The 12,873-nt window shown below is 36.3% G+C and overlaps 1 protein-coding gene across 1 annotated transcript in view; it reads right to left on the bottom strand.

The window, feature by feature from the left end:
• Positions 1 to 12,873, bottom strand: part of tnr (tenascin R (restrictin, janusin)) — a 249,180-nt gene that overhangs the window by 120,772 nt on the left and 115,535 nt on the right. The window contains exon 3 of the mRNA XM_056478025.1: positions 3,174 to 3,230. The gene's annotated coding sequence lies outside the window, so the exon portion shown is untranslated. The remainder of the gene's footprint in view (positions 1 to 3,173; positions 3,231 to 12,873) is intronic.

Genomic DNA, 12,873 nt, shown 5'->3' with positions numbered 1-12,873 from the left:
AGGTAAGTTATTTTGATGAAAGATACTGAAGGAACCTAATGATCCACATGGATAAATGACTTAATAAATACTAAAATATTACATAAGTGAAAAACTAAATTGCCAGTTTTGATTTTATGGCAAGTAGCAGTTCAGAACCAGCCAAAACCAAAATTATCAGAATTACTACTTAAATTTAATCCATTTAGGCCTATAATTAAATCTGATCCTGAATAATTGAATGGCTTTCAGTTTTACAGCAGTCAGTCGCTTGCCGATAAATTAATGACTGGCTTGAAAATGGCATGAGTTGATATGCGTTACCCACCGTGGCTAATTTTTCAACCATATTTGACAGGTGTTAATTTCAATCTCTGTTTGTAGCTGTATAATTCAAAAGGGTGTTCAGCCCTACAGTACATGCCCACACTAGTACTGACTGCACAGTGGTCTATGCCAAAAACCTCTCCGACGCATGACATTACATTACTCTCAGACAGAAGGTCGTAAGGGCTACAGCCACCATTAGAGAGGTGCGATAGGAGTTAATTATATATCTCTGTGTTGCGATCAGCGTAATTAAATAAACATCCTCCTGCCATCCTTCATTTAGGACTCCTCATAGATTAGAGACCCTATTCTTGGAGGACTCTGACTGACTTCAGCCACCTCAGGCAGCAAGAGCCCAAGTTATCAGTGTCACCCTAAAGTGTGCTCTTATCCAGAGAGATCTGTGAACCGGTATCTCTCTTAATTCAAGCCAAGCTAATGGCTCATTAATATGAGAGTCATGGGGGCTGTCAAAGACATGGCGCAGCACAGAGCGAAAGGACACTAATCCCCATTGATTAGAATCCCAGATCAAAGGCTTCCAGCGCTGTCACTTCACCTCTATTCTCCCCAACCCACTCGCGCTGCAATTAGGAGCCCTCTCAGCGTTTCATTAAGATGTTAAAAATACCAAGTCACCTCCCCCTCAAGGGAGCCAGTCACTGAGACACATACCGAAATGCTCATTTACCATTGTGAGAAACAAACCGTGGCATCTCCCTGAACATTTCAATCAGGTTGGTAAAGCCCCACTCGTGCCTGCGACTCACAAAGCAAATGCTGAGTCCTCACTAGCCCTGAACTCTATACTGCGCATGCAATGTGTGATAATGAGCTCATCGTCCACCAGGGATAAAAAAAGTACATTTAATTAGCAACAGAAAGGTTGTTTTTCCCCCTTTTTTGCTTGAGATAGCACACTCTAGTCAAAAAGAATGAGCTTATGAGGGGCTCATCCGCAATAATTACCGGCTTTAAATAACAAGTGGCAATTTTATAGAAGATCTCTTAATGTGTAAGTGAAAACTGTAAGAGCATTTCAACAAAATATATATTTGATACCAACAAGAAGAGAAATCATGAGAAATTAAGTTTAATTACGTCAAAAGACTCTTACCTTCTGACACTTAAATGATTATATATTTGCCTTCTCAAGTATCAGCCCTCAACTATGGCTACATGATTAATTGAAAAAAATATCGCAATCTTGATTCAACCCTACACATGATCTTAATTCATCTTTTCTATGATTCAGCCAATTATATTTTCATGGTCAGGAGAGAAGCGTAAAGGTGGATGCACAAGTCTTCACATTGTTTTATATACGTTGCTCAGCAACATGGACACCTTTAAATGGTGTTAAAAGTGTCATACTGTATTTCTAAGGTATAATTCAACCAAAAATGTTATTTCTGTCTTCATGTAATGTCATATTCGCGGACTCGAAATCACACATGAGCTGATGCATTGTTTGTTTACTACCGAGAAGATTAGTGCATGCCAATGATGTCTACTTTATTGAAGAGAACTGTGAATAACAGGTAATACAGTTGCAAATAATGTTCAGTTTCTAGCAAACTGAACTCAAAGTGATGGCAGCCATGACACGAGCCGCACTCAGCAGTGAAAAGTGTAACTGAAAGCACGCACATCATTTATATATCGCATACATACATTTATTATATCGCATTCTAAAGTTATGATTACAAGTATTTAGTGTTTTTTCTTTCGTAGTGAAAACAAAGTGTTGTGCATGAAAATAAATGTTTACTGGGTCAGTATAACTACTCCAGCCTATATAATGTTGAACATAATGCAAGAGGGAATCTGATAATGACAAATGTTTCATTTTACCAGTGAAAAAAATGGCATAATAATGTTATCAATGACAAGTGACTAGCATACAGTTGAAGTCAGAACTATTAGCCCCTCTTTGATTTTTTTTTTTCTTTTTTAAATATTTGCCAAATGATGTTTAACAGAGCAAGGAAATTTTCACAGTATGTCTGATAATATTTTTTTCTTCTGGAGAAAGTCTTATTTGTTTTATTTCATCTAGAATAAAAGGAGTTTTTAATTTTTTAAAACTATTTTAAGGTCAAAATTATTACCCCTTTAAGTTGTATATTTTTTTCGATTGTCTACAGAACAAACCATCATTATACAGTAATGTATACTAATTACCCAAACCTGTCTAGTTAACCTAATTAACCTGGTTAAGCCTTTAAATTTCACTTTAAGCTGTATAGAAGTGTCTTGAAAAATATCTAGTCAAATATTCTGTATTGTTATGATGGCAAAGATAAAATAAATCAGTTACTAGAAATTAGTTAATAAAACTATTGTGTTTAAAAATGTGTTAAAAAAACTTCTCTCCATTAAACAGAAATTGGAAGAAAAAAAACCAGGGGGGCTAATTCAGACTTCAACTGTATGTCTCATACATAATAATTCAACTATTAAATTATGAATAGTTGCATTTTGATGTCATCACTTTACTGTGAATTAACAACCAGGACATATTTAAAGTCTATTCAAATCCACCATTTAAAGTCTATACAGAATTTTCAGCATTTTAACTAACAGTAGACCTACACATAGGCCAAATATTGTTGTTGTTGTTAACCATATGCTTGAGAAATAACAATAATAATAGCCTACTCATATTAACCTTTATTTTACATCTACAGAATCGTGAGAAAATAGTGATCTTAGTAATAGAGTCTGCTAAATGACTAAATGTAAATGTAAATGATCTTGATTTTAAGCAAAATAAATCGTGATTCTCATTTTAGCCAGAATCATGCAGCCCTAGCTGGAACAGACACATTAGAACCGCTCTCGTTAAAGGAGTCTTATCTTACCTTAAGTGCCAGTCCTGATGTTCCTCCTGTCTCACCACAAAGAAGGATAACTAGTGCCTGGAAGAAAGAGGAAGTGCATCACTGAATTGAGCCATAAAATAGTGGGCAAATGTGATGTCTGGAGGGGACATGTGCACAATATCTGCTTTTAATGATACTGCAAGTTTTAATACGCTGAAAAAAAAGAGGACTCTCTCTCTGTTTATTACTGACAGGCATTAAAACTGATTCTATGGAATTTATTAACAATCAAACACTGACAGAAATAAAATACACACTGACATGTGTTATTTAATTGGTTCATCTCTTGAATTTAATTAGCAGCCTCTCTCGTGCACATTCCTCAATAAGCATGTTCCTTTGCATTATCACAAATGAAACATGGACCATAAACAAATGTTTTTCACTCCAACCACAGCTATACACAATATGCCAAACAAATCTTCATAAACTTAACCTCAAAGTGAGCTCAGAATGTACTACTGTTAAAAAAAACGGAGATTACCAAACAAATCAAAATACTTTGCAAAGAAACTGGACATGAATGCCAAAAAAACTGCTAAATATTAAAATTATGTACGTGCTTTTTCAGGACTATTGTATGCACTAGGGGTTGTTGTGCATGGCGCCATTTTCAACTAAAAATGAAAAACCTTTTTCGAGTTTTGGCTGTTCAATTTAACAGAGAACTGTGCTTTTGGGGCCTGAAACATCAAACTTTTAAAAACAGGTCTCATATTGCAATCTTTTAAAAAGCTATATATTGATCCTTTCCATATAAACTACGAAAACACATTTTAATGAAAATGTTTAAGTAAAGAACATATATTGACAACTTACTGTATACCAATTACGCTGGACTACAGGACCAAAAGAATGAGCACTAGTGTTTCTTGACAATGCCAGTATTTCAGCATTTTTATATGACTGTTATTTATTTGTTTATCTAATTTTTTTGAACAATCAGATGTCTTCATACAACACCATACTGTCCTTTTTACATTATCTCCTGAGAGGGACCAAAAAGCACTTAACTTCAATCCTACATTCTGTACACTGGCTGCATGTTTGTTTTAGAGTTGAGATCAAAATTTTAATACTTAGCTTTAATTCTTTAAACGAAACAACCTCTGATTATCACAGTCGGCTACTGACTGGGTATCAGCCCACCAGATCACCGTCAGCCTTCCAATGTATTTCAAGTTAAGTCAAGTCAAGGATTAAATATAGAGGTGATTGTGCTTTTTGTATTGCTGCACCCAGGCTTTGAAACGCCTTGCCACCTTAAATTAGACTATCCCTTCTGTCAATATTTTCAATATTAAGGCAAGACTTAAGCTTTTTATTTACAAAGGCATTTGGCTGACAGGAAGTGTGACTGTTTTTGTCTGTATCTTTTCATTTCTTTCCTTTTTCCTCTTTCTATCTGTTGGAAAGCAGACGGGTCAGTAAAAAGTTGTAAAAATATGCTATCCAAACAGTCATTGTCATTTATTAAAATTGCTTAAACAATAAATACAGTTTTTTTATCCTCTTAAATCCTGCATATTACCAGCAGTGTTGGGGAGTAACGGAATACATGTACCGGCGGTACGTATTTAGAATACTATTCATGAGTAACTGTATTCCGTTACAGTTACTATTTTTAAATAGGGTATTTAGAATACAGTTACTTTCCTAATACCATTGGAATACTTCGGGCGATGCGTGTCTGGCCCATAATAATATTACTAAATTGCCGCCGAAACCATAGAAACAGAAGCTACACTCCTGACTGCAATCACCAGTGTCAACTCAGTGAGACCCACGCAAATGACCCTGTTCTCATGCTCTCGCGACACACCTTCATTTTCCCACGCAGCAATAAGGAGGATCGCAAACACAGAACAACCAGACAACAACCATGATTTTCAAATAAACAGCTTTTTTTGCCGTCATTGTTCATGAATTCGCTGCTTGATGTTTCGTTTGCGCTTTCAGAGGTTTCGTTTACACTTCTTAAATTTACGTTCGCTTTTCTGACACAAATGTGAGCGGGACTTATGGGCACCTTAGCCAAAGTTGGCAGCCCTGGTTAACTTGAGTGTACAAATATGGAGGATTCAGACCAGGAGCTCGAGGGGTTGGACCCGCAACCGAAGCAACTTTCTAGCAGCAGTAAAGAAAAAAATGCATTCACGTCTTAGAAGTTCAAGCATTTTTTCTCTTTAAAGAATGAGAGAGGTGAGCGAAACCTGACAGTGCATTGCAATCTCTGCCTGCCAGCTAACAACCTGCTAGCTGCGTCAAAAGATTCAACGTCGAATCTGAAGAAACACCTTAAAGCAAGTTTTTTTTATACACTGTGTCTGTCTATTTTTGGTTTTTAGTGCATTTGACAGTGCCGGTATCGTGTTAGTCAGATCATTTCTTAAAGTTCGTGTCGGCCTTCATTGTATCTAAAAAGACGTTTGCTTGATTTAGTGTTGTGATGGGTTTCCCGCAAATAAGGATAAAAAGCTTTCCATTTGGAATGGGAACGTCAGAAATTAAAATGTTGGATATAACCGGTTACATTACCTTGGTTTTACATAAAATATTTTGAAGTTTTTCTTTTCTTGTATACCTCATATTTTTCTGTGAAGACTGTAAAAAAAGGGTAAGCAAAATGCATATTATATACATATACTGTATATTACAGACAGTAATGCTGTCTATGGTCAAGCACTTTTTATCTTTATTACAGAAACAGAAATTGAATTTGTTGACACTTTGATAAATAAACATTATTTAATAAACATAATTATATTGTTTTATTTATTTTTCCCTGTCAGTCAATAATGTTTAGCATTAGAGGCCCTCTGTTTTCCTGCAGAAATTGCTACCAACGCATAGTGTGACATTTAACAGACTTGTAGGCTGTTTTCAATGGGGAAGTATTCCAAGTATTTAGAATACAGTACCAGGATTAAGCAAAGTAATGGAATACGTTACAAAATACATTTTAAAGCAGGTATTCTGTATCTAAATACATTTACAAAGTATTCTCCCCAACACTGATTACCAGTTATACAATTATAACCAATTATATATTTTACAATAGAACAAACTCACACAAATAAAATGAATATTGTTGATGCAAAAAATGCTTTTCCTACTCAGATATTTTGTCTTGTTTCTAGTCCAAATATCTATCAAAATAATTCAAGAAGCATTTTCTAGACAAAGAAAAAAAATTGTCTTGTTTTATAAAATAATATTTCAAAATGAAGTTTTTTCTTAAACCAAGCTTAATAATCTGCCAATTGAGTAAAAAAATAATTTAGTATTTAATTTTGACGTAAGATTATTTGCTTAACCCATTGACAGATTATTTAGCTTGTTTTAAGGAAAAACTCACTTTATTTTGCCATATTATATTGTAAAACAAGACAATATGCTTTACTTGTCTAAAAAAAATTGCTTATTCATTTAATTTTTAGCTTAGATTTTTGGACTAGAATCAAGAAAAAAAATCTAAGAAAGAAAAGCATTTTTTGCAGTTAACAATTAAATGATTTGATATTAATAATATTTAATATCTTTTGTACAGGCTAAAAGCCTTTCTGCTCTTTTTATCAGCCGTTATTTTGTCATCAGTGTGGCCCTAATCTTTCTATTTCTTCCTTAGGGAGAGATGTTGTTCCCCAAAATAAAGCCAATTTATTTCTGGCTTCGCTTGTCAGCAGTGAGCTTGAGCAAATGTGAAAGATTATAGTATTTAATTTTCTTTCTGACCATAGCATGGTGCCATTACATGGATGGCTTTAGGGTAGACTGAGGCTTAACGCTTTTCTGGAAAGATGTAAATGAAGTGCATACTTCCAATAACACCATTCTGCCAATATGCATATGGATATTGATTTTCCTTTTCAGAACCAATGTACCTCCCCTAAAGGAGACATCCAATGTCTAAATTCATTTAAATATTTAGACTAACACAAACAAAATTCAGGATTTGTGTATAATGCAAAAAAGGGAAATAATGAGGAAAATATAAATGAATTATAATACAAATTATGCTGTGCGCCTTCCTCTCGGAGGCAGGCAAATCTACCGAGGCTATTCGGGAAGGGAGAGTAAGCAAACTTTAAGAATGTAAATAATTTCCCAGAGAGCAGAGGATGCAGGAGGCTGGCCGAACAAAAATAGTTGCTGCGTAGGCACAAAAAAAATGGATCCACAAAATGAATACATGAATAAAATAGAAGATGCTTGAAACAAACACACTCTATCTATTCAACAGTACACCAAACAATCAGTGTGAACCAACAATGTTCCAGCTCCGACAGATGCCGGTGCTCATTTTCTGGCTCACCTTCCATCACTACTCACAGCCTGTGAAGTGTTACAATCAACCGTGCGCCCAATTCGCTTGCAGTGGCTTTTCAATTCTTTTGCCTCTAAAAAGAAATGTAAAAAATTCATGAAGGACCTATATGAAACTTTTTTGTTGTTTGTGTGTGTGTGTGTGTTTGCCTCACACACATTTCCTTTTCCGTTTGAACAGGATAACCATTGTAAAAGTCTATAGTTTCCCCATATGATTCACAGGCCTGTCTATATGCTGCAGCAAGTCCAGTGTTTCACATCCAGTCTCTGTGCTGAAAGTTACAGTGTGTCAGTGAGGCTTCGGAGAGAGGGATCACCATGGCTCTAGTTCTCTGTGAATCACAGCAGACCCGCTGTAATTTGTTATCTTTCTGTGATCCCATTTCCGATGTGTTGATGCAGCAGATAGATTCCCATACCGTAACCATTTATCACTTGTCAGTGCAAGCTGTTGTCACACTTTTTTTTTTTTTTATCTTTGAGCAGGAAAAAAAAAGTCAGCTCTGAGGAATGTTCTTAGAGAAGCCCAGAGTCACAAACTGTATGACTGTACAAACAACATGAAAGCACTGAAGCTTATATTTATTCATGTCAGAATGAATGTAAACAGTGCAGTATATTATCTGTTGTTTGCAACACAATTTTTGTGTTGATTTAAGCGTAGCTAGTCATGCACAGTGAGCATAGATAATAGCTATCCTAAAGTGTATAACACACTGCCTGGTAACCTGGAAAGAAAAGGAGAGAAGATAGGAGAGAAAAGACCTTTCATATATCTATATACTGTACTGCTACTCTCTGATGATTTGAAGTGCATCTTTTATCCTCACTGGCAAATCGCTTTGGATAAAAGCGTCTGCTAAATGAGCAAATGTAACTCTTTGACAAGTTTTACAATGAGTAATACCTTAAGTTCATTTATTATTCTCATCCTATGATATGTAAGCATTGTGGAAAGTCCAAAAACAGACCATTGGAACACTTTGAAAACCAAATATAGTTTAGCCAAATTAGAGATAAAACTAAGTATTCAAGTCAAAATTTGTCAAAATCAGTCTTGTCACGTAAAAGAAATAATGTAGTATGGAATATAAAGTCATGGTGCAGTGGAAAAAGAATGATTAGTGTGTACCGTGACTCCTATGAGTTTTGACGATTGCATCCATAAATCTCTGCAATGACTCAAATTGCTTATTAATAAAGTCATCTGGTATGGCAAATAAAACGTTCTTGCAGGACTCCATCATCTTCAATATCTCCTCCATCTTACCAAATCATGCTCAATAATGTTCGTATCTGGTGACTGGGCTGGCCAATCCTGGAGCAACTTGACCTTCTTTTCTTTCAGGAACTTTGATGAGGAGGCTGAAGTATGAGGAGCGCTATCCTGCTGAAGAATTAGCCATCTCCTGTTTTGTAATGTAATGGGCAACACAAATGTCTTGACACCTCAGGCTGTTGATGTTGCCATCCACTCTGCAGATCTCTCGCATGCCCCCATAACGGAAGTAACCCCAAACCATGATTTTTCCTTCCCCAAACTTCCATGCGGGTTCCAATAGATCTTCTGCGGTATTTGTGATGATTGGGATGCAGTTCAACAGATGATTCATCGGAAAAATTTACCTTCTGCCACTTTTACAAATGATCAACTAGAGTCAAGTTATTGTTTATAGCTCTTACAACTGGGATCTATGACAAGACTTTTGTCAGGTGGTGTACATGATGTTATCTTACTATCATTTGATTATACATATATAAGATTATGCAGTAAAGGTATGGTAATGAATAAGGCATGCTAACTTATTTCCTATTTTGAGTGCTATTCTCACTTACAATGTTTTGCAAAGGAAGGAGAAGGAAACAAGAACCTGAGGGTATGTTTACGAAACAATGCCCTGAGGGTATGTTTCATAACAACTATAAACTAAAACGGAAAGGTTTATCTTATGTTTTTGAAATGTTTTGCTTGGATATGACAACATAATCCAAATGATCACCACTCATTCAGAAAAACAACTACAACAACAACAACAACAATCCTGTTTAATGTTTGCTAGACCAGTAGTTGACAATATCCTATATCATTATTTTCAAAAAATAGTGTTCTGTAGATGGAGACATTTACATGAAGAAGGTAAAGGTATTGTTTTCTAAAACTTGCTCTTTGAAATTCATTTTGAAAAGTTTGCATTGGCAGGCCCTCAAAACATCGCTGTTGTGTAAACCAATGGACAAAACGCACACAGAGTTCCTCGTTTTATGCTGAAAATGGTGTCATGCAAACACTCTGTGAGTGCTACTTTTTAATGATAGAAAATAAAACACAAACAGGGTCGAGGGAAGGCAGTCTAAGGGAAAACAGAAACATACAGTATAAACAACTTACAATAGAACGGAGGGAAACCAAGGCTTAAAAACAAGGATAACTAGGCTAACAAAACAAATGATGGAAATGAGGAACTAATTAAAGAAACTACTAAAAAACAATCAAAGCTTTAAAATAAGAGTCCAAAACTGCAGACCTGATTTGACATTTGGAATTTACTCTGAAATGAATAAATTATAATTTGCACTTTTTATTATAATTATAATTCATTCGTTAACTTCCCTTCGGCTTAGTCTCTGATTTATCATAGTTTGCCACAGCAGAATGAACCGCCAACTATTCCAGCATATGTTGTACACAGCAGATGCCCTTCCAGCAGCAACCTAGTACTGGCAAACACCTATACATTCTCATTCGCACGGACGCACGCACGCACGCACGCACGCACGCACGCACGCACGCACGCACGCACGCACGCACTCACTCACTCACTCACTCACTCACTCACTCACTCACTCACGCACGCACACACGCACACACACACGCACACACACACAAAACGGCCAATTTAGTTCATCCAATTCACCTATTCACCAATTCATCTTCGGACTGTGGGGGAAACTGAAGCACCTGGAGGAAACCCACGCCAACATGGGGAGAACATGCAAACTCCACACAGAAACGCCAACTGGTCTAGCCAGGACTCGAACCTGTGACCTTCTTGCTGTGAGGTGAGAGTGCTAACCATAATTATAATTATTATCTTTTATATTGTTAGCAGTTATTTGTTGTCAGAATAAATAAATGGTATTGCAAAATTCTCTTCTTATGAAACATATTTTGTACCATTGCTGTTTTTTTTGCATGTTGATGATATCTGTGCGTGTTTACATTAAGAAACGATCTCAACAAGATACTTTCCTACTTTTCAATTAAATAGGCGCACATTTAGTAAAGTCTACATTAAAATGGATTACTGACTGTGTGACATTGTCAAAGCATTCCACAAAAGCAAAATATGAATACGAAAAAAAGCACACAGTTGTGAAAGTATGAATATGAAAACAGTTGCTCACATTGCTCTAATTGTATTCTAATAAGTGAAAAATGATTCACATATGGAATGATCAATTTAATCTAATAAAGATTAACTGCTTGTCTTGGAGTTAGAAACAAAAAGGCGGTTCTGTTAACTAAAAGGATGACATCTCAGCCCCCCCACTGCTCCATGATTTATGAATCATGTTGTATTTAAATGTTAGATTTTATAAGTCATCTTTTAACCTCTTTTTGTCTTCCTTTTTTTGAAATGACATGTAATTTAATTGCGTCCACAGCAGCCTTACTGAGTTTGGACAGCAAACATACTTTGGTTAATATAACTAATGGTGAGGAATGATTAATGGAAGTGTCCTCTGTGCCTTCATATAGATGATTAAATAATAATGAAGTTACGAGAATGAAATTAAATTGTCAGAGCAGTAAATTCAACAGGTGAAACAATGCCTTTTGTTTCATACAGCAATCTGATTAATCTATCATATCGGCACACCCTTGCGTTTGGACTCCTGCAGAACGCCTGTATCAGCATTCTGTCTGGAACCATGGTCATACTAAACAGCTCTGATATAAAAGCTGTCAAATTTTAATTAATATTAGTTTCATGGCATAGGTTTTTACGGTCGACACTTGCATAATGAATTTCAGTCACCAGTTACAGACGGCCAATAAGGAATACGTCTCCTGTGGTAAGAGAATGGGTGATATTTATCTGGTTAGCTCCAGTTGTCTCTTACCTTTATTTAGTAACACAGCAAACTCATAGAATTTACCTAACTGACAGCTCCTTGTTAAAATGATGTAGCTTATTGAATTACAGAAAAAACTACATTCACAGCTAATTGTCGTTTTCATAAGCCACTTTTACTCACCGGCCACTTTATTAGGTACACCTATCCAACTGCTCGTTAACCAAATTTCTAATCAGCCAATCACATGGCAGCAATTCAATGCATTTAGGCATGTAGACATGGCCAAGACGATCTGCTGCAGTTCAAACCGAGCATCAGAATGGGGAAGAAAGGTGATTTAAGTGACTTTGAACGTGGCCTGTTTGTTGGTGCCAGACGGGCTGGTCTGAGTATTTCAGAAACTGCTGATCTTTTGGAATTTTCATGCACAACCTTCTCTAGGATTTACAGAGAATGGTCCAAAAAAGAGAAAATATCCAGTTAGCGGCAGTTCTGTGGGCGCAAATGCCTTGTTGTTGCCTGAGGTCAGAGGAGAATGGCCAGACTGGTACAATTCGCACAGGCTCACCGAAATTAGACAATAGAAGATTGGAAAAACATTGCTTGGTTTGATGAGTCTCGATTCGGATGGTAGGGTCAGAATTTGGCGTCAACAACATGAAAGCTAGGATCCATCCTGCCTTTTATCAACGGTTCAGGCTGGTGGTAATGGTATAATGATGTGGGGAATATCTATTAGTACCAATTGTTGCTGACCATGTCCATCCCTTCATGACCACATTTAACCATTTTCTGATGTCTACTTCCAGCAGGATAATGCGCCATATCTTTAAGCGTGAATCATCTCAGACTGGTTTCTTGCACATGACAATGAGTTCACTGTACTCAAATGGCCTCCACAGTCACCAGATCTCAATTCAATAGAGTACCTTTAGGATATGGTGGAATGGCAGATTCACATCATGGATGTGCAGTCAACAAATCTGCAGCAACTGCGTAATTAAGGCAGTTCTGAAGGCAAAAGAGGTCCAACCCTTTACTATGATTGTGTACCTAATAAAGTGGCCGGTGAGTGTAGTCAAAATCCTAAACTAAAACAAATTAATTAAAATGCATGTTTCTATTTGATGAAGTCAAAACCTCCAAACATAGGTGTACATGGCTACTAGTGCACATACGCACATACAGCATTTTGAAGAACGTTGGTGAAAGGTAGCCATTGACTTAAGGTACACAGTAAAAAAAAAAACTACAATAGTAGTCAATGGCT

The sequence above is a fragment of the Danio aesculapii genome, chromosome 2, assembly GCF_903798145.1.
Source record: "Danio aesculapii chromosome 2, fDanAes4.1, whole genome shotgun sequence".
Taxonomy (NCBI): Eukaryota; Metazoa; Chordata; class Actinopteri; order Cypriniformes; family Danionidae; genus Danio; species Danio aesculapii.
This window is presented reverse-complemented; position numbering and strand designations above follow the sequence as displayed.